We start from the raw sequence: 24,231 nt of genomic DNA on the forward strand, positions 1-24,231 counted from the left end.
AAAAAAAAAAAAAAAAAAGTTCCAAAATGCTCAAATTTTCCTCTATTAATGAACTATCTAAAAGTTTTATGCTGTCTGCCTATGTAAAATAAAATACCCGTGAAGATTGTGGTTTATTATTCAACTAAGTAAATTCCTTTAAAATATATTAAGTTTTCATAACTTAGATTAGCGCATAATCCCAGAAAATCCTTAAAGATACAAAGTTCTGTTCCTTCCATTTTCTGAGAACTAGAATAGGAGAGCAGTTAGAATTAATTTATGAACACAAAGCTCTAATCTAACAAAAAGATGTTTGGGGAGGGCTCCTTTAACTCCGCAGGAAAAGCCATTGGCATATTATTTCTGCTCCCCTCTGCCCCGGGGGACGCAGGGATAAAGCAGCTTTCACAAAGCCCGGCTGCCTCAGTCACTTCCTCAGGAAGTGGCACTGACCGCAGCTCGCCCCGACTCGGTGTGGTCTCCAGCCTTCAGATAGGCCCTAGGATTGGGAAGAGGACACTAACCACAACCAGCAATACTGCCTAGTCCTGCATGACAGTCCCTCCTGTGAGCGTGGGAGTTCTGCTTTGGTTTGTGGTTTTGTGTCAAGCCCAGGTGGAAGATGACAGGTCCCACAATGATGCAGCAGACTACCCATTTTCTTCCTTTCCCTCTTCTTCCACCACACCACCCAACTGACCCCAAACACAGGAGAGGCAGAGGGCTGCATCACCCCGCAAGTAAATATGCATCAAACAATAACCAAATTAAGCAACTCCAGCCAATTCACATGACCAGTGTTTTCTTTTTCTTGCTCAAGAGTCAAAAATAGAATTGTGCTGACTTGCTGTGAGCGTGAAGGTTCTTCAACAGTGGAGTATCTACTTACTGAATATATAAAGCCTCCAAAAATACCTGCCCCCTGTTTCTCTTCAGAAAACAAAATGTACATTTAAAGGGCAAGACTGCCCTCAGGTTAGCATTTCAAAACCGTGGTTCTGCACAGAAAAATTCAAACACAGAAGAGTTTACTAAATACCAAACCACTGCATGAGACCAGAAGGCCTGGCTTCTGCCCACGGGGGCCCCTACACAACTGTGTTAGGGAATAAGCCACCTAACAAAGCTATCAGAACTCCATCATCTGCCTGTGTTCCCTCGGGGTGTTCTTCATTTCACGGCCAGGAAAGCCTTAGGAACCAGGTAATTTACTCGAGCTGACCATCCCTGCAGGTATCTGGTAAAGGACAAGTTAAAATGAGCTCTGGGCAGGGCTTGCCCAGGAACCCACTGAGATTACAAGCTAATGAAAGAACATCTCCAACTAAGGAGATTACTACAGGATAGTCTTTCTCTGATAGCATACCTACAATCAATAAATTCTCAAAATCCAGATAGAAAAAACCCCTACTCTTCCCTTAGTTATTCCTAAAGAAAAACCGGCAAGGGCCCTATGTGCTATATCTGGATGACGTGTCATTGATCTCAGGGCACAGGGGCAACATTTTAAACCACAGAAATAAAATATCCCAATTGAGGATCACATCTATGAAAACGTTTGGTGCAGAGTTATTTGTAACGTAGCAAAGCACCAGAAATTATGTCCATATCCATCAACAGGGAAATGACAATGGTACATAAATGATTATGTAACAATTATGGTACATCCTTTATTTTTCAAATTGTGGTAAAAATACACATAGTATAAAATTTACCATCATAACCATACCTAAATGCACAGTTCAACAGTGTTAAGTGCATTCACACAGTTTTTGGTACATCCTGTTTTATGGAGTACCATGCCCTGACTAAAAGTGAGTTTAGAGTCATTGTAAGTACTGAAGGCAGAGGCTGCAGTGAGCTGAGATCGTGCTACTACACACCAGCTGAGGTGACAGAACGAGACTCCGTCTCAAAAAAAATAAAGATAAATAAAGTAAAATTCATAGAAAGGCTCAGAAGGATGCCACCACAGATCCTGACTCCCAGCTTTAAAAGGCTATGAAACGGGATAAGGGAAATTGTAGTCATATTTTGAGCTTTTACTCTAACTTCCAACTTTTTTTTTTTTTTTTTGAGACATTGTCTCGACCCAGGCTGGAGTGCAATGATGGATTTCAGCTCACTGCAACCTCCGTCTCCCGGGTTCAAGTGATTCTCCTGCCTCAGCCTCCCGAGTGGCTGGGATTACAGGTGCCTGCCACCATGCCCAGCTAAATTTTGTATTTTTGTAGAAATGGGGTTTCACCATTTTGGCCAGGCTGGTCTCCATCTACTGACCTAAAGTAATCCACCCTCCTTGGCCTCCCAAAGTGCTGGGATTACAGGCATGAGTCACCATGCCTGGTCCCAACTGTATTCTTACAACACTAAAAAGAATCTTTTTTTCAAAATTCATCCACGTAAGCGTAGGTCTGCATTTTCAGAATCTCATATGTGCACAAAAGGAAGAAGGTGGGCCGGGCACGGTGGCTCAAGCCTGTAATCCCAGCACTTTGGGAGGCCGAGATGGGCGGATCACGAGGTCAGGAGATCGAGACCATCCTGGCTAACCCGGTGAAACCCCGTCTCTACTAAAAAATACAAAAAACTAGCCGGGCGAGGTGGCGGGCGCCTGTAGTCCCAGCTACTCGGGAGGCTGAGGCAGGAGAATGGCGTGAACCAGGGAGGCGGAGCTTGCAGTGAGCTGAGATCCGGCCACTGCACTCCAGCCCGGGCTGCAGACTCCGTCTCAAAAAAAAAAAGGAAGAAGGTGGAAATTTAAATTTCCTACAAACTTTGAAGGTCATAATGTATATCTGTAAATGAAGATACTAATAAATTTCCTACAATCATCAATCCTGGCAATTCTGTCGAAGGTACTTTTGTACAAGCTCTGTTTTCCACTGGATATATATTCTTTTAACTTAAAACAAAAACAAAAACAAAAACCACCACCTGAGCGCGGTGGCTCATGCCTGTAATCTCAGCACTTTGGGAGGCCAAAGTGGGCAGATCACCTGAGGTCAGGAGTTCGAGACCAGCCTGACCAACAGGAAGAAACTCCGCCTCTACTAAAAACACAAAAATTAGCCAGGCGTGGTGGCGCATGCCTGCAATCCCAGCTACTAGGGAGGCTGAGGCAAGAGAATTGCTTGAACCCAGGAGGCGGAGGCTGTGGTGAACCAAGATCGTGCCATTGAACTCCAGCCTAGGCAACAAGAGTGAAACTCTATCTCAAAAAAAAAAAAAATACCCTTGTACTGGTAGCTTACTGATTCATCAGTGAGTTTACAGAAATACTGAAAGGGTCTCGGCTAAACCTGTCACTTTTAATCAACTTCAGGAAAATCCATGATAGCCTCTGCTTGAAACGGGTTATTCAAATAGCTTCACAGTGAGAAAACAAGAAAAAATGTATTAATGTATTTACTGTTTAGGTAGACACAAACTGCCTTTTTTTCCCCTCAATGAAGCATGTTTGATGAATTTTAGTATTCCAAAACTGAGAAGTTACTTATCTGTGTGAATACTAGTAACAAGGGGTTCCTGGTTTAGGAGTAAAACTCATACCAACTTTAGAAGCATTCCTTTGTCATTTTGTGAGTACTAGTAGCATCTCTAAAAACTGTAGCTTCAAAGTATTGATTTCCTACATTAGAAGTGATGATTTGAGTATAGAAAAAGAATAACTTCAAAGTAATTTTCCTTTGTCACCTGAATAAGCCTTCTACATTTTTGTGCATAAGTCCTAAATCCTGCAGAGAAGCTATTGTCCCTGAAATGATCTGGACCATCAGCAATAATTGCTGCTGCTTCTCATTTATTTTGTCAGTTTTTAAAAATTTTTTTGAGATGGAGTCTCACTTTGTCAACCAGGCTAGTGTGCAGTGGCACAATCTTGGCTCACTGCAAACTCCACCTCCCAGATTCAAGCGATTCTCCTGCCTTAGCCCTCCAAGTAGCTGGGATTATAAGAGCACGCCAACACACCCAGCTAATTTTTGTATTTTTTAGTAAAGACGGGGTTTCACCATATTGGCTAGGCTGGTCTCGAACTCCTGACCTCAGATGATCTGCCCACCTAGGCCTCCCAAACTGCTGGGATTACAGGAGTAAACCGCTGAGCCTGGCCAAATTTTTACATTTTAAGCACTAAATTTAAAATAATAATATTTGCAAACACTTTTTGAGACTTTCAGCATTAGAAAACATGGAAGAGAAAACTAGTAGCTGAAGGTAATGTACTTCTCTGGGGATTTCACGGGCCCACGAGGCTGACTGCCTTGCTTCCCTCAACAGAGGTCTTTCTTTTGGAATTTTCACCCCCTGAAGTTTTCAAGTATTGTTCTTACTACAAGGCTTGAAGTCAGTGGCTCTCCACTGGGGCGACCTGCAACGTCCAGAGACATTGGGTTGTTGTGACTTGGGGGAGGAGGCATGCTACTGGCATATAGTGAGTAGAGGCCAAGAATGCTGCTAAACATCCTAAGACACACAGGACAGCCCTCCCCACAACCAAGAATTACCCAGCCCCAAATGCTAATGGTGCTGAGGTTAAAAAAAACTCTGCTTTATGTGAGCAGGGACGCCTTCCCTGTATCACCCTATGCTCCTCCCACCAATATTTAATCCTACTGGAATTATAATAAACCTGCTTGCTTCGGTCATCCATGCCAGAGCCATGTCCTAGTATAGAGACAGTAGCAATTCCCTGCTCCAGCCAACCCTGACCTTGGCCCTCTCCCATCAATTGAGGGAGTGGACAAACAGGCTCCCTGCACAGGTATCACAGCTGTTCTCATCCTCCAAAATGATGCCACTGGCTAATCAGAAAACAATTCTCACTAGATACCAAATTCACTTAAAACACTTTTGGAATTCTGAAACACAGTCCTTTCATCTAAAAAATATGTCCGCGAGCATCCCCCACAGTGATCACTCACAGAATGCCCACCGCCATTGATTTTAAAAATCAATTCATGGCTGGGCACGGTGGCTCACGCCTGTAATCCCAGCACTTTGGGAGGCTGAGGCGGGTGGATCACCCGAGGTCGAGAGTTCAAGACCAGTCTGACCAACATGGAGAAACCCTGTCTCTACTAAAAATACAAAATTAGCTGGGGTGGTGGCGCACGACTGTAATCCCAGCTACTCAGGAGGCTGAGGCAGGAGAATAGCTTGAACCCAGGAGACAGAGGATGCAGTGAGACAAGATCACCCACTGCACTTTAGCCTGGGCAATAAGAGCAAAACTCGTCTCAAAAAATATATAAAAAATAAAATAAAACAAAAATCAATTCATTTAAAAGTCCTCTTCCTGGAGTAGACAGAAAACAGGAAAAAAACACAGAGAAAGAAATTAATTGCATCAGTACATCAATCATTATGTTATATTGAGAAGAGGATGGATGAAACCCTCTGAGTCTTCCTCACAAGGCCCTCTCTGTTTTCATTAATTTCATCAAAGACACCAACAGCTTGGAAGAATATTTACCCAGGAACGTTCCTCCTGTTACTAAACTTTCCATCCAAGAAAGGGGAAGAAGGGTTTCTACAGTCTAGGAATTTGAGAAATGCTAGATTAAATACACACACACACACACAGAGAGACTGATTTCTTTTCTCAAGGCTTCTCAGAACTTTCCAGAGCTAACATGAACCTCCAATGTGAATCTTCAAAGTGGGGATCCGGGGCTTTAGCATTACTCAAGCTTCTCTGATGCTGGAATCTTTCAGGATGACATATCTTTGGGACAAACGTGAAGCCGCGTTGAAGAAATTACTGTCTTTGGAGACTGGGGATGGTGTCTCACGCCTCTAATTACAACACTTTAAGAGGTCGAGATGGGAGGATCACTTGAGGTCAGGAGTTTGAGACCAGCCTGAGCAATGAAGCAAGACCCCATCTCTACAAAAAATAAAAATAATAATTAGCCAGGAATGGTGTTGCACGCCTGCAGTCTCAGCTACTTGGGAGGTTGAGACAGGAAGATTGCTTGAGCCTACAGGTTCAAGGCTGCCATGAGCAGAGATCACATCACTGCACTCCAGCCTAGGAAACAGAGCAAGACTCTGCCTCTTAAAAATATATTCTCGGCCAGGCACAGTGGCTCACGCCTGTAATCCCAGCACTTTGGGAGGCTGAGGTGGGCGGATCAAGAGGTCAGGAGATCAAGACCATCCTGGCTAACACGGTGAAACCCCGTCTCTACTAAAAATACAAAAAAATTAGCCGGGCGTGGTGGCGGGCACCTGTAGTCCCAGCTACTCGGGAGACTGAGGAAGGAGAATGGCGTGAACCTGGGAGGTGGAGCTTGCAGTGAGCCGAGATCGCGCCACTGCACTCCAGCCTGGGTGACAGAGCGAGACTCCGTCTCAAAAAAAAAAAGTTCTCTTTAGGAACTGGTTTTAGGAAACAGGCATGCATCCTACAGTTATCATGTGAGGGAGGTGCTTCCAGCCCATTTTCCTGACAACTCTAACTCCATGCTTTTCTTGGCAGTACTTCCTCTCCAGACACACCTCTGCATCAACCCAAGATGACTTAAGGAAAGAACAAGTTAACAAATCTCCAAATATGGAGGGAGAGCAAGAATAAAGAAGTATTTCTAAAGAGACTCTGCCTAAAGTTTCATGTCATAGAAATGATTATAAAAACTTTGTTCCCAGCTTCGGCAACGTGGTGAAACTCCATCTCTACTAAAAACAGAAAAATCAGCCAGACGTGGCAGCGTGCACCTAATAGTCCCAAGCTACGCAGGAGACTTAGGTGGGAGGATCACCTGAGCCCAGGAGGCAGAGGTTGCAGTAAAATGAGATTGCACCACTGTACCCCAGCCTGGGCGACAGAGCAAGACCTTGTCTCGAAAAATAAAAAATAAAAAACGTTGTTTGATGGTTCTAGAAGTATTTCCAAAAGGAAGCTACTTGTATTGTAAAATGCACACAAGTAGGCACAGATATATACTGTAAAGGAAGAACAATTAATAAAAGCAGCACAAGATCTCTTAATGTTTATGGACTTTGAGTAGCCACAGCCACATCAGTGTCCTGAAGCAAGAAATACCTCATGGCTCTTGAGAATAGGAGAAATACTGGTTGACCTAGAAGCAATGGCTTTGAACCTCAAAGATATCTGAGCCTGCCACCAATTAGCTATAAAAATGACACCTATAAACCACAGGACACTGTAGGTGATTAAAAGCATAGGCTCTGTAGTAAGACAAACTGAGGTGAGCTTTGCCTTTTAGAAGTTAGAAAATTCTAACGAAGTGACTTCCATAGGTGATAACAAGATAGATGTCCTCAAAATTCACAACAACCACATGCAATATGATAAATAGCATCCTCAACTTACGTGCCCCTTGCAGATATACAACCCAGCCAGGTCTTTTAAGAAGTAAAACAGGCTCAGTGCAGTGGCTCACGCATGTAATCCCAGCATTTTGGGAGGCCAAGGCAGGATCAACTGAGGTCAGGAGTTCAAGACCAGCCTGGACAACATGGTGAAACCCCGTCATCTCTACTAAAAGTACAAAAAAGTTAGCCAGGCGTAGTGGCAGGCCCCTGTGATCCCAGCTACCCAGGAGGCTGAGGCAGGAGAATCACTTGAACCCAGGAGGCAGAGGCTGCAGCAAACCACTTGAAGGAGGCAGAGGCTGCAGTGAGCCAAGATCACACCATTGCACTCCAGCCCAGGTGACAGAACGAAGACTCTGTCTCAAAAAAAAAAGAAAAACAGATGCAGAACAGATTTTTCCTATCCTCAGTGACCTGAAATTAGACTACTGTGTAACCAAAGACGTTATAGCTCAATTTTAAACTCCAACTGAAGTCAGTAATATCTTAACACTCAAGATTAAAAAGGAGAATTTTTTTAAAATTCTGAGCCCTCTAAATCAAAAGTAGTAAAGCCTAATCCCAGTATTACATCAAGTGCTAAACTATGTGCTTATTAATCTTTTTCAAAATTAACATTGGCCAGATAAACCAGACTTGCATTTTGCCAGATATATACCTCTGAGGGGCCCCAAACACACACACACACACACACACACACACACACACACGCCTATGAGAGGGCTCAAATATACATCTATGTACCCATAAAATACCCTGAACTTTAGATTTGCACAATTCCACCAGTCATTTGGCCAAATTTCCTACCTTCAGTGTCTCAGTCCAATACATTACTCAGACAACCAGCATTTGCTATGCATTTATGGAGCTAATACTGCAAGCTAGACATACTGTTTTGATGATTTCTGAGTAAACAGAAAACAGAAAAAAGATTCACTTTCCACACTCAAAAGAGCTAATCCACTCTGGCAATTGTATTAAAGAATGGTAAAGGTTGTAGACTTCAGGGTCAGAAAGACCCAGGTACAAATGCCAACTCCAACTTAGCCTTAGCATATCCATTAACCTCTCTCAGCCTCAAGTTCCTCAGGAATAAAGTGGGATGATAAGATGACCCACTTTTCAGCATTGCTCTGAGGCCTAACGACTTAGGTCTCAAAAATGGCTCCAAATAAACAGAGTTTCCTTAGCTGCATTTTACCAAGGTGACCAAGTCACCCGTTAGCTCATCTTCATTGCAACTCTTGCTTTTCATCGTGTCTTAGCAAACAAATGTCTATCGAGTCAGACAGCTATGCTCAGTGGCCTCTGCAAACACTTTCTTCTCCTGCTAATTAAGTGTTCCCGCCATTCCCTCTCTGGATCACCTTTTTGTCCAACTCCGTCCCTCTCTTTTTTCACACTTCCATCAAAACACCTTTTTCAGAACCTCTGTTTGGATCCAATCCTTCCCTTTTTTGTATTCGTCCTGTCCTTGCACCTAGAATCCACATAAGCATGTCAGAAAACAGTGTTAAAAGTTAAGGACACAAATCCAATTTACTTACTGGTAAGTTCTTTTCTCACAATAATGAATTAAGGCAAAGCTACAAACTACACCCCTAAAACAGTACAGTCAAGTAACAACTCTGTGCTCAAGGCTGTAAGGGGAACAGATGAAAGATGGAATGAACTAAGGAAAATCCATCCCTACCACTGAAAAAAGAACCATTGGCCAACAGTGTTGTTTTTATATATGAAAAAGAGTACATGCTATAGACAAAGGCAGCTGCCAACAGCCAGGCGTGGTGGCTCACACCTGTAATCCCAGCGCTTTGGGAGGCCGAGCCAGGTGGATCACAATGTCAGGAGTTCAAGACCAGCCTGGTCAACATCGTGAAACCCTGTCTCTACTAAATATACAAAAAAACTAGTCGGGTGTGGTGGCAAGCTCCTGTAATCTCAGCTACTTGGGAGGCTGAGGCAGGAGAATCCAGGAGGCAGAGGTTGCAGTGAGCTGAGACTGCGTCACTGCACTCCAGCCTGGGCAACAGAGCGAGACTCCGTCTCAAAAAAATAAAGAAGGCAGCCACCACTTGCATTGCCTTTTTGCCGCCAGCTTGTTACACTTACCTCATAAACATGCATAGCTCATTTCTCATTGACTTTACTCATTTACTTAATTGTTTTGCCAACATCTGAACAAAGATTTTTTTTCTCACAATGACATTCTCTAGAAAGCATCGCATTTTAAAATGAGGAATGCCTTGGCCAGACACAGGAGACGCTAATGTATCAGATTTGCCTCTATGGCTCCTACTGTAGCAGGCCCCGCTGGGCATGTCTCACAAGCCCACTGGCCACCTTCACGGAAGGTTACTGTTGCCTATTTAGGGTTAAGAACAAGAACAACCCTTCCCTCCACAGCTGATTAGACCAGGTCCAGTGAGATTTTTGGCCCAGAGAACTGCAAGTAGGACAGAGGACTACAGATGATGTCCACTAGTATTTCAAATGAGGACACGGAGACGCAGGGGCTGTGGAACAGCATTGTTTGGCCATGTGTATAGGAAAGAAATTCTACTAAGGGGGAAGCAAAAGAGACAACCAAGGGCATGTAGTCCTCAAAAGAATGCGGAGTAAGCTTAGTGCAAGATGACGCTTGAGTTCCTGATGTCAAGTCCTCCTGACAGATGCTAACCCTGGGCCTCAGAATGAGCTGCCTTTCTTACTGCATAGCTTGATCATGTCCTACAAATCATGCAAACTCTAAACAATCTAGTCTTTCAGAGCCTTCTCGTATGAATTTTGCCAGGAAAGGAGCTACTACCTCTCCCAATGCACACCCCTCACCTCAGCCACCTGGGCCACAGGGCCCTCAGTCACCACTCCATGTGAAGGCTGGGTGAAGCTGGTTCTGCTTCAGGCTGCAGTTATCCAGTGATCACTGGAACTGGTAGCTCATACGGTCTTCATTCATTCACCAACTCACTCACTCATTCCACGGTCCTTCAGAGGGCCTCTCCTGTCAGCACCACGATCACAGATCTCTCGGACTGCCAACTCCTGCCATCCTCCACTTGCACACACAGCCATCTGTCCTGCATCTGTATGTGTTCCTGTCCTTGCCTATTTCACTGGACTCGTGCCCATAATCTTTGGCCTTCCGATGTCCTAGGAAGGTCTACCTGCCCAGTGTTTTTTTTTTTTTTTTTTTTTGAGATGGAGTCTTGCTGTGTCGCCCAGGTTGGAGTGCAGTGGCTCAATCTTGGCTCACTGCAACTTCTGCCTCCCAGGTTCAGGTGATTCTCCTGACTCAGCCTCCCGAGTAGCTGGGAATACAGGTGCACACCACCACACCTAGCTATTTTTTGTAGTTTTAGTAGAGACTGGGTTTCACCATGTTGGCCAGGCTGGTCTCGAACTCCTGACCTCTATTGATCTGCCCACCTCAGCCTCCCAAAGTGCTGGGATTACAGGCGTGAGCCACCGTGCCCAGCCAACCTGCCCAGTCTCTGACTCGTAACTTCCCTGACTCTTGGCATGCTATGGCAACATTCTGCCCTAGCTACATTCTGAACTCACCCCCTACTGTGACTGACTTCCATAATTACACTTCCTTCCTCTAGGACTGGCCCCACAGCCTTGACCATCCTTAGGACACACCCAGCCTTGTCCCTATTCTTCCAAACCCCACTCCACTCCCCTTCCAACAATCTGTGACTCCATAAGGGCCACACTCACAGGCCCAAAGCAGATACTGTCACCATGCCAGGCATAGGATTCTGCATAGCACAGGGAGCTGACAGACTTAGCCAACAATTAATAAATCCAATTCAGCGTGCCAGGTTCATATAACACAGAACTCTCAGTGCCCAGATGTCCAGTAAGATCTAAATTTCAACTGGAATGGCAGACTGTCTTGTAGAGAGATGGGGAAGGGAACTGAACTCATGCAACAGACATCGTTTTATTACTATAGCTGATTTAATCCATGTGCCTTCCCAAAGTAAAATAAACCCGCCAAGTAAAATTTTCCAGTCTCTCACATAAGAGTTTAAACACGTAACACAATGAACTCCTTCCTGCAACTCAATCTCCTGTTTGGTCCAGGCCCCAAGGCAACCTTCCCCAGGACAGCTTCACCCAAGGACCCAATGGTGGGTCTCCATCACATGCTGGAGAGGTGATGTGACTAGCCATTTTCCAACACTGCTACATGAAGTGGCTCTTCTAACCCCCATTCTAAGGAAAACTCCCAAGTCACCTCTATTCCTCATCTGGCAACGGGGCAGAAACGGTGGCAGGCTAACCGCCTTCAGTCCGCATCTCTCACTGGATACTGAATCCCTGAACCATATATGGCACAGTCACTTTTCTTTCCTGCTTTTTTTTTTCTTGAGACAAGGTCTCACTCTGTCGCCTAGGCTGGAATGCAGTAGTGTGATCCCAGCTCACTGCAGCCTCTAACTCCTGGGTTCAAGTGATCCTCTTGCCTCAGTCTCCTAAGTAGCTAGGACTCAGGTGCACACCACCACAGCCAGCTAATTTTATTTCTTGAAGAGACGGGTCTCACCGTGTTGCCCAGGCTGGTCTCAAACTCCTGGCCTCAAGCGATCTTCCCACCTCAGCCTCAGCCTCCCAAAGTGCTGGGATTACAGGTGTGAGCCATTGCACTAGGCCCAAAGTCACTTGTCTGTTGATCTAAGGCCTGACAGTCTTCATGAAGTCATAACAGGCCCCTCTGCCACATCTCCTGGATGTAATCATAATATTAAAATTATCTTCCATCTTATCAGACTACAAGTGTCAAAGAGATCACAATATCAAAGGTGGAGTAATGCAGGAACGTAGGAAGAGGAATAAACCCAGGATCCAGTCAGATCTTGAGTACTCAGAAATCAGCATTCATGCCAGAACTGGGCATCTGTGATCAAAAAAACAGTTCTGGCCCCCATGTCTGCTCACTGCTAGCACCACATGCCAAGCTAGAGGGTAAGTCCCTGTGGTGTCAGGGAAAGCCTGGAGAATCCGATCACTTTAGAAGCAGAGGAAGCAGGTCCAAGACCAAGGGAGGAGCGGAGAGCCTTGCTACTCAGAGCATGACAGGCCATGAACCAGCAGGGTCAACAGCACCAGGAGGCTACTCAGAAATGCAGAGTCTTGGGCTCATCCCAGCCCTACTAAAACATTATCTGTATTTTAATAAGACCCCCAAGTGATTTGTATGCAAACTAAAGTGTGAGAAGTACACTCCAGACAACAAGGGCTCCTGAGAGGTACAGAACACCAGCAGCAAGCCGGAGCTTTTACACAGAAAAGATGCACAAAATGGTGGAAAACAGAAAAGAACTTCAAAGCTGGCCAGACCCTGGTTCAAATCTAGGGTCGATCACCTACTAGTGGAACATTCTTCAGCTGGTCATTCAAGCTCTGAGTCTCAACAGGGATGTGAAGTATAACCTTACAGGGGATAGTGAGTGTAAGGCATCCAGCACACAGCAAACCTGTGACAAACACTGGTTCCCTTAGCAAACACCAACCCAGCGTGGCTGTGTAGACCCGTGATGGAGACAGGTGAATTAGGAACACCTGAGAGAGAAAAAGGGGCCAAACTAGCACTATCTTTGTCAACAGAAGGACAGACTAAAGTTATCAACAAATGTGAATGCTGCAGGGCACCAGAGAAATTTCATTGCTAAATTTATTTAAACGTCCACCTACTATTCCAGAACAGCATTGCCCAAGGGAAGTGTAAGTGAAAGCCACGTATCTAGTTTTACATTTTGTCGCGGTCATATTTTAAAAAGAGGAAAAAAAGGACCGGGCACAGTGGCTCATGCCCATAATCCCAACACTTTGGGAGGCCGAGTGGGAAAGATCACTAGAGTCTAGAAGTTTGAGACCAGCCTGGGCAACACAGCACGACACTCATCACTAGGAAAAAAAAATTTTAATTTTTTGAAAAGGAGAAAAAAAGAGGGGAAGAAGGTGAAATAGCCAAAATGTTATGAATTCAACGTATAATCAATATAAAAAACTAACAAGATATTTTGTCTTTTTCCATTATGTCTTCAAAACCTGGTATGTATCTTATACTTACAGCTTATTTGAACTAGGATTTGCCGTATTTCAAGCACTTAGTAGTCGTATGTGGCTAGTGCTACCATACCACTGAACAGGGTAGTTCCAGAAATAATATAATTATCCATAGATCCTTCTCCACTCACCCTTCTATCACCCCCAAATCCCAGTGTGCAGAATATAAGTATCTAGGCATTGTCAAACAAACGTGGGAAGCGAAGTGCCGGGGGAAAGGGTCAGAATATAGGCTTTTGCTAATCTGTCATATTTTCACAATCAAGTTTTGTTTTGAACTTCGGTCAACGCAAATTGCACCCACAGACAACGAACCTAAAGTACAGCCACTCAATGGAAAATTTTTCCAGGAGCAAAAAAAAGTTCAAGTACTAGATTATAAATACAAAATTCAAGCCGGACGCGGTGGCTCACACCTGTAATCCCAGCAACTTTGGGAGGTCGAGGAGGGTGGATCGCCTGAGGTCAGGAGTTCAAGACCAGCCTGACCAACATGGTGAAACCCCATCTCTACTAAAAACACAAAAATCAGTTGGGCATGGTGGTGGGCGCCTGTAATCCCAGCTACTCAGGAGGCTGAGACAGGAGAATCGCTTGAACCTGGAAAGCAGGGGTTGCAGTGAGCCAAGATCATGCCATTGTACTCCAGCCTGGGCAACAAGAGCAAAACTCTGTCTCAAAAAAATATATAAAATAAAAAAATAAATAAAAAAACCAAAAACAAAAACAAAAATATATATATATATAAAATAAAACATAAATACAAAATTCAGACAAGATTCTCCAACCACAAATGAAAGTAGAGCCAAGCAGGAACAAATACACTACCCTTGTGCCTACATTTCACCCACTTTTAACCTGATATAGGGCAGCTGTAACTGAAGACCTAGAGACAAGGAGGGAGACACACAGTCTGTTTTCATGGTGAAAAACAAATTTACTTGCCAAGGAGGTAAGGCAGGACAGGAGATAACACCCTCCAAGAAAGAAAAAAAAAAAGTGCTGAAACTAAGGCTACTCTCCCAAAACAGAGACCAAAGACCACAAAACAACAGCTAAGATTGTAGGAAGGACTTACCACACATATTCTGCTAAACACTTTATATGCATTTAATTCTCCTAACAACCCACCCTCAGAAAGCGTATGGTTTAGAACTTACGTAACCTGTTCAAGGTCCCGCAGCTAGTAAGTGGCAAAACACAGGTTTATATCATTGACATTTAGGCAATCAGGTTTTTATCATTGAGAGCTAGGCAAAGGCAAATGAAAATCTCCATGGCCTGGCCGGGCGCAGAGGCTCATGCCTGTAATCCCAGCACTTTGGGAGGCCAAAGCGGGTGGATCACCTGAGGTGGGGAGTTCGAGACCAGCCTGGCCAACATGGAGAAACCCCATCTCTACTAAAAATGCAAAATTAGCCAGGCGTGGTGTCCGGTGCCTGTAATCCCAGCTACTCAGGAGCTGAGGCAGGAGAGTCGCTTGAACCCGGGAGATGGAGGTTGCAGTGAGCCAAGATCACACCACTGCACTGCAGGCTGGGTGACAAGGGTGAGACTCCGTCTCAAAAAAAAAAAAAAGAAAAAAAAGAAAATCTCAATGGCCTTTATCACCCAGATTTCACCAGAACACAAAGCAAAATCAGTTTTCAAATTACCTCTCCCATTCTTGCTAGGTTAAATCAGCAAAACCAGCCAGGTGGCGGCTCACGAACCTGTCATCCCAGCGCTTTAGGAGGCTGAGGTGGGTGGATCACCTGAAGTCAGGAGATCGAGACATGGTGTTACCCCATCTCTACTAAAATTACAAAAAATTAGCCAGGCATGGTGGCAGGCACCTGTAATCCCAGCTACTTTCAGGAGGCTGAAGCAGGAGAACTGCTTGAACCCAGGAAGCAGAGGTTACAGTGAGCTGAGATTGCGCCATTGTACTCCAGCATGTGCGACAGAGCAAGATTTCATCTCAGAAAAAAAAAAGTCAGCAAAACCATTAAAGACCAGCTTCTCAACAAGTACCTGGGTAAAGCTTAATCAACTCATGTTTTCAGGTTCACATAAAGATTATAAATAGAAGGTGGATTAAATACCATCAAAACAAAAGATAGCTGGGCACAGTGACTCACGCCTCTGATTCCAGCACTTTGGGAGGTTAAGGAAGGCAGATAACTTGAGCCCCAGTGTTTGAGACCAGCCTGGGCAACATAGAGAGATCTCGTCTCTACAAAAAATGAACAAAATTAGCCAGGCGTGGTGACACATGCCTGTAATCCCAGCTACTCAGGAGGCTGAGGCAGGAGAATCGCTTGAACCCGGGAGGCAGAGGTTGCAGTGAACCGAGATCACGCCACTGCACTCCAGCCTGGGTGACAGAGCAAAACTCGGTCTCAAAAAAGAAAAACAAAGATAAATTTTGGAAGGCAGAGAGAAGGTAATGATGAACTGTGTCTTGGGCTAGGACTATAGTGCTGGGTTCCAGTTCTAAACCTGCTATTGACTACCTGATAGCCCCATCCTCCAATGTCAGCTCCCTGTAGAAAATGAGGTAACTACAAATGTGTGAAGTACTTCCAGCTATGGGGTCCTTTACAACAGAGGGCTTGGAATTTTCCAACCTTATTAGGTTTTTCAATGATGTAATTCTTACTATTCAAATCCCTAGAAAGAATTTCTTCCTCACAAAAGAAAAATGATAAAATCAATACCCATTACTAGCCCCGGGAGTCAGCCTTGGGGAAAGGAGGAGTTTGTGTCCCGAAATGCAAAGGCTGATGGTAAGAAAACAGTTCAAGAACCACAACACCCTGATTTTATCTTTAGGTCTCCATGGATCACTCAAGATGTCTAAAAGCTCTAATTATGTAAAGCTGTAATAATAACTGACTGAAAACAGAAGAATACAAAATCTGCATTTGGGGCCCCTGAAGACCATCCTTAAAGAGTGATCCTTCGTAAGGAATATGTGAGACAGCTAAAAAAGCCGCTCTGTGTCTAAAAATTACTTATTTCAGTCTCCAGATTTAAACAGAATTTGCTCTCCCTCATTATAAAACAGCCAGAATTTAGAACTTCCTGCCGTAGAAGATGATTCAAAGAATTCTTTAAACTGTGTTTATTTATTGTTGGAACAAAAGATTCTTCTCAGCACCACTTTCAATTTGCTTTGATTTTCTCAGCCTTTTCAAATACATAAAACAAATACATCTTTCTAGCCCTTCTCCCTTCTAATCTGTATCCTCACCCCAGTACCCAATAAAATAAGTCTTTTCAACATGCTATTTCTAGAGCTGTCTCTGGTGCAAATACAGATGCTCTGCTCTCTGTGCTGACTACAATCAGGAAAATCTGGCTAAATACAAATGCCTTGAATGTATCTCAAAACTTCTCCACTGCATATTCTCACTCTGGCAGTCATCAGCTATCACCTCCAACGTGAACGGCGTCATTGTCTTCGCCGTTTAGCACCTGCTGTGCCCTCTCTGGGCACCTCCTGGCCTTCACACCCTGAAATAGCTTCCATGCTCACCCCTCAGCCCACCAACTGTGCTCCCCCAAGGCAGAACAGCACAGTGAGAAGGAGCATGTTTCAAACCCTGTTTCCACTTCCACTTATGAGCTGGGAGGGTCTCTGTCTGTTTCCCCACTGGTACCCCAGGGATAAGCATGTACAGCTCCTCTCATCATTTCGGTATCAAATATATGAGGTAACATAACAGTTGGTGCAGTGGTGCATGCCTGTGCCAAGTGCCAAGTGCCAGCTATCTGGCTACTTGGGAGGCCGAGGCAGGAGGATCCCTTGAGCCCAGGAGCTCAAGTCCAGCTAGTTTGAGTTCAATCTGGGCAACATAGCAGGACGCCATCTCTAAGAAAAGGTTTAAAAATCAAAAAAAAAAAAAAAAAAAAAAAAAGGGGGTAACAGACATAAAGTGCCATCACCTCCTGCAGCATCTGCAGGTTTTAGCTACTGGTATCATTTTCTACCTTCCTGGGAATCTTCTGCCCTCCAACTTGCTAAAGCATACGTTCTAAGTTCTTCAGCCACCCTTGCCGCTTCTTTTATGGTTTTTACTACATAAGCCATTTTCTTAGGGGACCCAAACCCAGCCCTTTTTAAAACACCTTTCTTCTATCCTCTCTGCTGTATGCTCATTACTACCAATCTTGACCTCCAGCCCAAGCAACCCTCCTAAATTCCAGGCTCACAGAGCCGGAGGCAACTGGAGCCCAAAACTGAACTCACTGTATCAAGTCCCTCCACCTCCACTCTTCCAAATCTATTCTGCCTTCGGAATTTGCTATCTCAAAGACAGGAACACCCAGTCTCCAAGCAGTCCCCAGACAGCCATCTGAGAGGCAGCCTTACTCCTCCAATCAGGGACTACCTGGCCCCCTGAAGCAGCCCCCACCTACCATTCCATCCCCACAAACAACACCTGGGATGAAAGGCCCTCATCCTTTCTCTCCTGGATTGCTGGTTCCCTCTTTGGTCTCCCTACCTCCAGCCTGTACAGCCTCTATTCCATCCTCCATGGGGCTGCCACAGGACCTTTGTAACGAAAGGTCTGTCTTTCCTGCCTATACAGAAGTCCACCCTCAAGGGACTGCACCAAAAGGCCTCATCAGGTGGCCCTCAACTGCCTTCCAGCTCCATCCCCTGGCACGCCCACACCCCACTCAAAACACCAAGCTCTCCCCAGGCCTTTCCACGTGTGCTGCATGGACTTACATGCTCTCCCAGGCTCTGCCTGCCTCACATAGTCCTACTGGTCTTTCACAGCTCCTCTGTGCACGCTTGGCATGAGATGGCCTATTCACATTCCTATCATAGCTTCTGGGGGCTCCTTCCACTAGATTTTTCTCCCTGGGGCCCTTTTCCCTCTGCACTCCCTGTGCTTAGCACAATGCTCAGTGCTTAAACACTCAGTAAGCGTCTGTTAAATGGCAAGGCAATCCCCAGGTTAACATCATGTCCCACTTCTTGGGCTCCCCTCCCTCCTCTGTACCACCATTACCTTTGTCTGTTCTTCCCACTCTTGAAAGCTATTTTATCCTTAAAAAAAAAAAAAAAAAAAACTTGGGCTGGGCACAGTGGCTCACGCCTGTAATCCCAGTACTTTGGGAGGCTGAGGCGAGCAGATCACAAGGTCAGGCGTTCGAGACCAGCCTAACCAACATGGTGAAACCCTGTCTCTACTAAAATTACAAAAAATTAGCCGGGCATGGTGGCGCTCACCTGTAATCCCAGCTACTCAGGAGGCTGAGGCAGGAGAATCGCTTGAACCTGGGAGACAGAGGTTGCAGTGAGCCGAGATCATGCCACTGAACTCCAGCCTGGGCAATAAAGCAAGATTCCATCTCAAAAACGAAAAAAAAAAAAAAAAACAAATCTTCCAAACAAATCTTCCAAAATCTCCCCTCTTCACTGCTTTCCCTGAATATTGCTTAAACATTTTCGGTTCCTAAAAACACATAAAAGCTGAAAAACTTCAAATATTAATAATAAAATGACAACAATACTTTGGCAGTCCATAAATCAAATTATAATTCAGAAGTTGTTTACACACAACTAAGATTTCAACAAAGATCTGTGGTATCACTTTCCAAAATTTCAATTCTATTATTGTTTTGTGTTTTATTGAACCTGAACGTAAAAATTAGATTGCCAAATGTTTCCGAAGAGATTAAAAATAATTGCTGCAGGAAATAAAGAATATTTTATCACTTGCAGTTTTTTGTTTCCACTTTTGGCTAATTCTGATTAGTTCAGGGTTATAAAGCATGTCATCCCATTAGAGAGTGTTCTATTATCGTGATCATCTCTCGTGTGTCTTCAGACAATGTTCACTATGATCTCTTTCTCCGGGAGTCTTAACTGCAGCTGTCAAGGCTAGATCTTGTTTGTGAGTTACAATGAGTTGAATTTCCTTTCATTGAAACTTCTAACTCTTACGTATGTACCATATGATCCCAGCCATCCCAATTCTAAGAACAGTCACGCAATACAAACCAACGTTTTGGTCAACAATGGCCCACGTACACACAGCGATCCCATAAGATTATAATACCGTATTTTTCCCGTACCCTTTATATGTTTAGATTGGTCAGAAACACAAAACAGTTACCATTGTGTTAAAATCGCCTACAGTATACAGTACAGTAACATGCTGTATAGGTTTACAACGTAAGAGCAATGGGCTATACCATATAGCCTAGGTATACAGTAGGCTATAGTAGGCTACACCATCTAGGTTTGTGTAAGTACATTCTATGATGTTTGCACCATGACAAAACTGTCTAATGATACATTTCTCAGAATGTACCCCCGCATTAATCGACACGTGACTGCATTTAGCAAAAAAAGAAATAAAAACTTATGTTCACACAAAAACCTGTTCACACAAATGTTTACAGCAGCTTTACTCACAATTACCAAAAACTGGAAACAACCCTAATGTCCTTCACCCAGCAAATGAATACACTGTGGTACATCCATACAGCAGAATACTACTCAGCAATGACAAAGAACCAAGTATCGAAACACAGAGTGATACGGATGAATCTGAAACGCATCTTGCTATCCATCTGACATTCTGGGAAAGCCCAAGCTCTAGGAAGAGAGAACCATGTCCCTATAGTGGGACAGTGGATGCCAGGGGTAGGAGAGGCTGACTACAGAGGGGTGGCAAGAGGAAACGCTCTGGTGTGATCAGCCTGTTCTGCTTTGCCTGTGGTGGTGCATAAGTGACTCTCTACATATGCCAAAACCCACAAAACTGTACACCACAGAGTAAATTTTACTGTACACAAATTTAAAAATTTTTTAAGTTAATTATTTAACCATGACTTGGTTAAAGATCAGCCCTAAAATAAAATGAACACAAAGGTGTGTGTTTCCATAACGTTTATCAAGTCAGTAGTTCTTGTTCCGATGGTCCTGGGATTAGGAGTCGATGATGGGGAATGAAGGAGTCAGTTCCCTCGTACTGGCAACCTCTGCTCCAGGTGTGAACAGCCAGTTGGCGTTCTACCAAAGACACAGTAAAGGTTGTTCAAAGCCAACTGGAGAGCAACTGTATTGCACAGCAAAGTCCAAGAGAACATTTCAAGATCAGAAATAAACGGGAGATGGGACAACACAAACCCTAAAACTCTAACTCCTAGTCAAAGGCATCGGAAGATTCCACTGCCAAGTTGGCAACCTCCTTCCTAGACCTTCCTTCAAATGAGTCAAGGTGGGTGGGGGCAGGGAATCGCTGAGAGAAAAGAGCAGAAGAAAAAGAGAATGTGTGTGCTTCTGAACCAGGTTGCGCTGAGAGTTCCAAACGCCCTGGCTCCAATGTTCTTTAACATGGAAAAAATGACTCTGAATAGGCAAAGGACAAAAACAAGAAGGGTTCAACACCCAGTTACACTTTATTTCCAGTGTGCCCTCCTCAGCCAAACCCACACATTCCTGCTCCGGAGGGGATGGACCGTAGGTCATCCTTAGAGCCTCCTGCTACAGGCACTGCTGAGCAGGGGCTGGGCTCTGGGCTCCACAGTGACAGGAACTGCAGGCACCGGGTCCCCCCTGGCTCTCCCAGGAAGGAACATGTCCTAGCCCATCCCGCACACTCACATCCACATTCCCCAGCCCAGAAGACTCTCCCCATCCAGGGAGGCCTGGGCCTGCTACATTGTTATACCTCAGCATGAGATCAACACCTGAGACAAGCTCCAATCCAAGATGAGCTCATGACTCCCGCCCCAGAGAACCAGCTCTCCAACCCTCAGCAGCATTTGCAGCTGGAAAGACTGGTCTAAATGCAAAAACAAATGCTATCTTCAGGAGACTTCAAGGGGGAGGGAGAGGAACAAAGCTAAAAACCACCAAGACAGAAAACCAGAACATTCCATGACATGCAATGCTCTATGAAGAGGTTTTTTTAAAAACATATTCGCAGTGTATAGCCGTGGCAAGGGGTTAGCTGTCAAAGTTAAATAAAAATCACTGACTCTCAAAAGACAAGAATGAAGGACTAAATGATAAAACAGCTTATTGTATTAAGCTAATTAAGGTTTATCATATTAGCCATCTGAGTTTTAGTTGCCATCAGAAACGCAGGAGCAGCACACCACGCAGCATGGATTCGGATCTGCTTCGCAAGCATATTCCTGCCACGCTCATCCACAGAACCTCTGGCAGTCAGAAATGATGGAGAATTGAAAACCAATTTTAGCACAGTGATTTGTAAAGAATTTTGTTCCATCATGTAAGCTATTTACTGGTATATCCGTCCGAGATTACATTTATCTCTATTAAATACTCCATAAAGTATCCTGAGCTAACCATGCACTCTTGTTTCCCTTTTGCCAGTTTTATCACACAGTGGATGTTCTGTAGCCAAATGAAAAACAGTTTAACAATAAAACCCTTGCATACTTGACGTCCTTCACTGCAGATATCCTGCCCACCAACTGCCAGCACACAACTTAACCAATTCCAAGATCCTCGGCGTTGCTGAAAAGCCCCTATTCTGCTGAACACGGAGAGGAACAAAATGCCCACTTCGAAGTAGGGGAAAATTTCATTTTCAATCATGTCTTCTATGGGCTCCTCTTGACTGTACTTTTACCCAAAACCAACAGAAAGGCAGGACCAGTTCTATCTGTTGTTGAGATCACACTGGATCCCATTCTGGAGCTGCTGGTTTCCTGTTTGGGGAAGTTGCACTTCTTTTCACAAGGAACCCAAGGCAAAATGTTGAGTGTTCCCCTGTAAGCCCCCTCAGCCTTTGTTCTTCACTTTGCTAGTCTCCTTACTCCTTCCTTCTCTCCTCTCCACGCCAACCTCTGGTTTTGGAGGGTGCATTAAAATCCCTGCTCAAACCTAACTGCGATCTTTAAAGGCATCAGACATTTTCTACCACCCATTCCAGTACAGCTTTGAGTTAACAGGCATCTTTTCACAGATGAAGCCAGACTACCCGGCTCCTCCTGGTACTGCATTAGTATTCCACATTAAACATATGCCACAAAGAATCCAATGGCGAACTCACCGTCAACAGCCCCCAAAATCAATAAAAGACATTCCACCACTTGACTCGGAGTGAAAAACCTTTCAGGTTAACACAAGAGAGCAAGGTAAAAGAAAGGTGATGAATGAACAAAAGGCAAATCTACCTTCAGACTCCTCAAATCCTAAAAAGGTGGCTAGGCTGCCTCGATTTGGTGAAGCCCTTCCTTTTCTTATAATCATCGGGAAAATGCCACATGTGTACTGCTTTCGTCTTATGCAAAACAGCACATTCTCCACAAGGCCCTGACGCCTACCATTCTCCACACTCGCTTCCTTCCAGGCCTGACTCTCCCAATTGCCCAGACACAGGCGATTTAATGAAGGCATTCAGATTTCGCCTTGATCGCAATACCATCATAAAGTCACTCTAATCCCATTAAACTGGGATAACATTAAGAGCATTTCTTCTCCACTCTGAACCCAATTTTATCTCCTGGGTAGCAATCCACGGTCCGTCTGTGTCTAAATGGATCTGCAAATAAATATTTAAATTCATGCTCAAAACAGCATATCTCACCTTGTGAACCTTGACCTTTTGGAAAGACTTTAGACCAATGTTCAGTTACTGTCACACGGCTGCATTCTCAGCAAATAGGAAAGGGTTAAAAGCAGCCCCAGTCAACAGGCCTACAAGGAAAAAAAAGACAGCATGTATGGCTAACAGCATCACTGGAATGCATTTATGCTCATTTCCTAGAACAATATTGTTACCTTTTGGCCTTCATAATAGTCAGAAGCATCCCCAACACCCTTTAGTAGCTTCTAAAAGAAAAAGCACAAAACAGAACATACCCTGCAAGAGAAAAAAAGCATGCAAAGTAGCATTCTCCAGCAACAAACAAACTACCATTACAAACCCCTCAGTTCACTTTGGTTTTGTTTTGTTAAAAACACCAAGAAAGAGAGAGAGAGACTGCATCAACCAAGTGTCCCCACCCTAGCAAGGCACATTTTTTTTCTCTAATAAGGGTCATAAATCTCAGCTCCTTGTTCATCCCTTAAGCAAAAGAAAAAGGCAGGAAAAGCCCAAGTAATCTCAGACCCTGCAAACCTGCACCTTTTTTTCCATCTTCTCTACCCAGAATCTTTTAGGGCTCCATTAGTCACGTACCAGTGCTGTGTGGTGTCTAAGTGTGCATTCACATACTGTGTAGGGATGGTACCTTCCTGCAAGCTCCTCTGCTTTTGGCTGCCATGAAGGGAGGAAGCTGCTATCCTACTGTAGTAGCTCAGTGACTGCATTGTGTTCAGGAGCTGATCTGCCTCAAACCAGTTTCAGCCGGTTCTGGTCACCCTACATAAAAAAGCTATGGCAACCCTCGCTGAGTTGCCAACAAGTCCCTGAAAATCATCAGCACAGGGGGGATCTCGCTGGGGGTTGCTCTTCCCTCTTAGGTCTTCCTGAGGAGGGGAAGGTCATCGTGTGTCCCCCCACCCCACGAGCACACAGCCTTGGAAATGCTCACCTCGCAAGCACCCCAGAGCCCCTCAGGGCCCATCCCCCCTCCCCTCCACCCCACAGCCCACCGCAGACACTGTTTCCCCCTCCTTCTCCTTCCCCCACTTACCTCCCACAACCTGGCTCAGATCTTTGTGTACGTGTGTGTCAGTGTGTGCTCTCTGTGTTGGTGGCTGACAAAGAGCCCCCAAGAAAGCGAGCTATGTGTGTCTGCTCACACGGGATGCGTCGGCTGCAGAGCCGGCCTGGCCTCCTAGCACAGTGGTGCTGGCTTGTTGACCAGGCTCCTCTCTGCTGTCACCCCCACCCCACCCAGCCC

At 44.7% G+C, this 24,231-nt stretch overlaps 1 protein-coding gene across 2 annotated transcripts in view; it reads right to left on the reverse strand.

Annotated features, from left to right (window-relative positions):
- Positions 1 to 24,231, reverse strand: part of ZNF532 (zinc finger protein 532) — a 138,884-nt gene that overhangs the window by 112,818 nt on the left and 1,835 nt on the right. Inside the window, exons 2-3 of one of the 2 annotated variants that reach the window (XM_011971701.1) lie at positions 23,165 to 23,246; positions 22,971 to 23,080 (exon numbers count right to left, since the gene is read on the reverse strand). The gene's annotated coding sequence lies outside the window, so the exon portion shown is untranslated. The remainder of the gene's footprint in view (positions 1 to 22,970; positions 23,081 to 23,164; positions 23,247 to 24,231) is intronic. The other variant, XM_011971702.1, reaches the window with a different exon arrangement.

This window comes from Mandrillus leucophaeus, unplaced genomic scaffold (assembly GCF_000951045.1).
Source record: "Mandrillus leucophaeus isolate KB7577 unplaced genomic scaffold, Mleu.le_1.0 Scaffold124, whole genome shotgun sequence".
NCBI lineage: Eukaryota > Metazoa > Chordata > Mammalia > Primates > Cercopithecidae > Mandrillus > Mandrillus leucophaeus.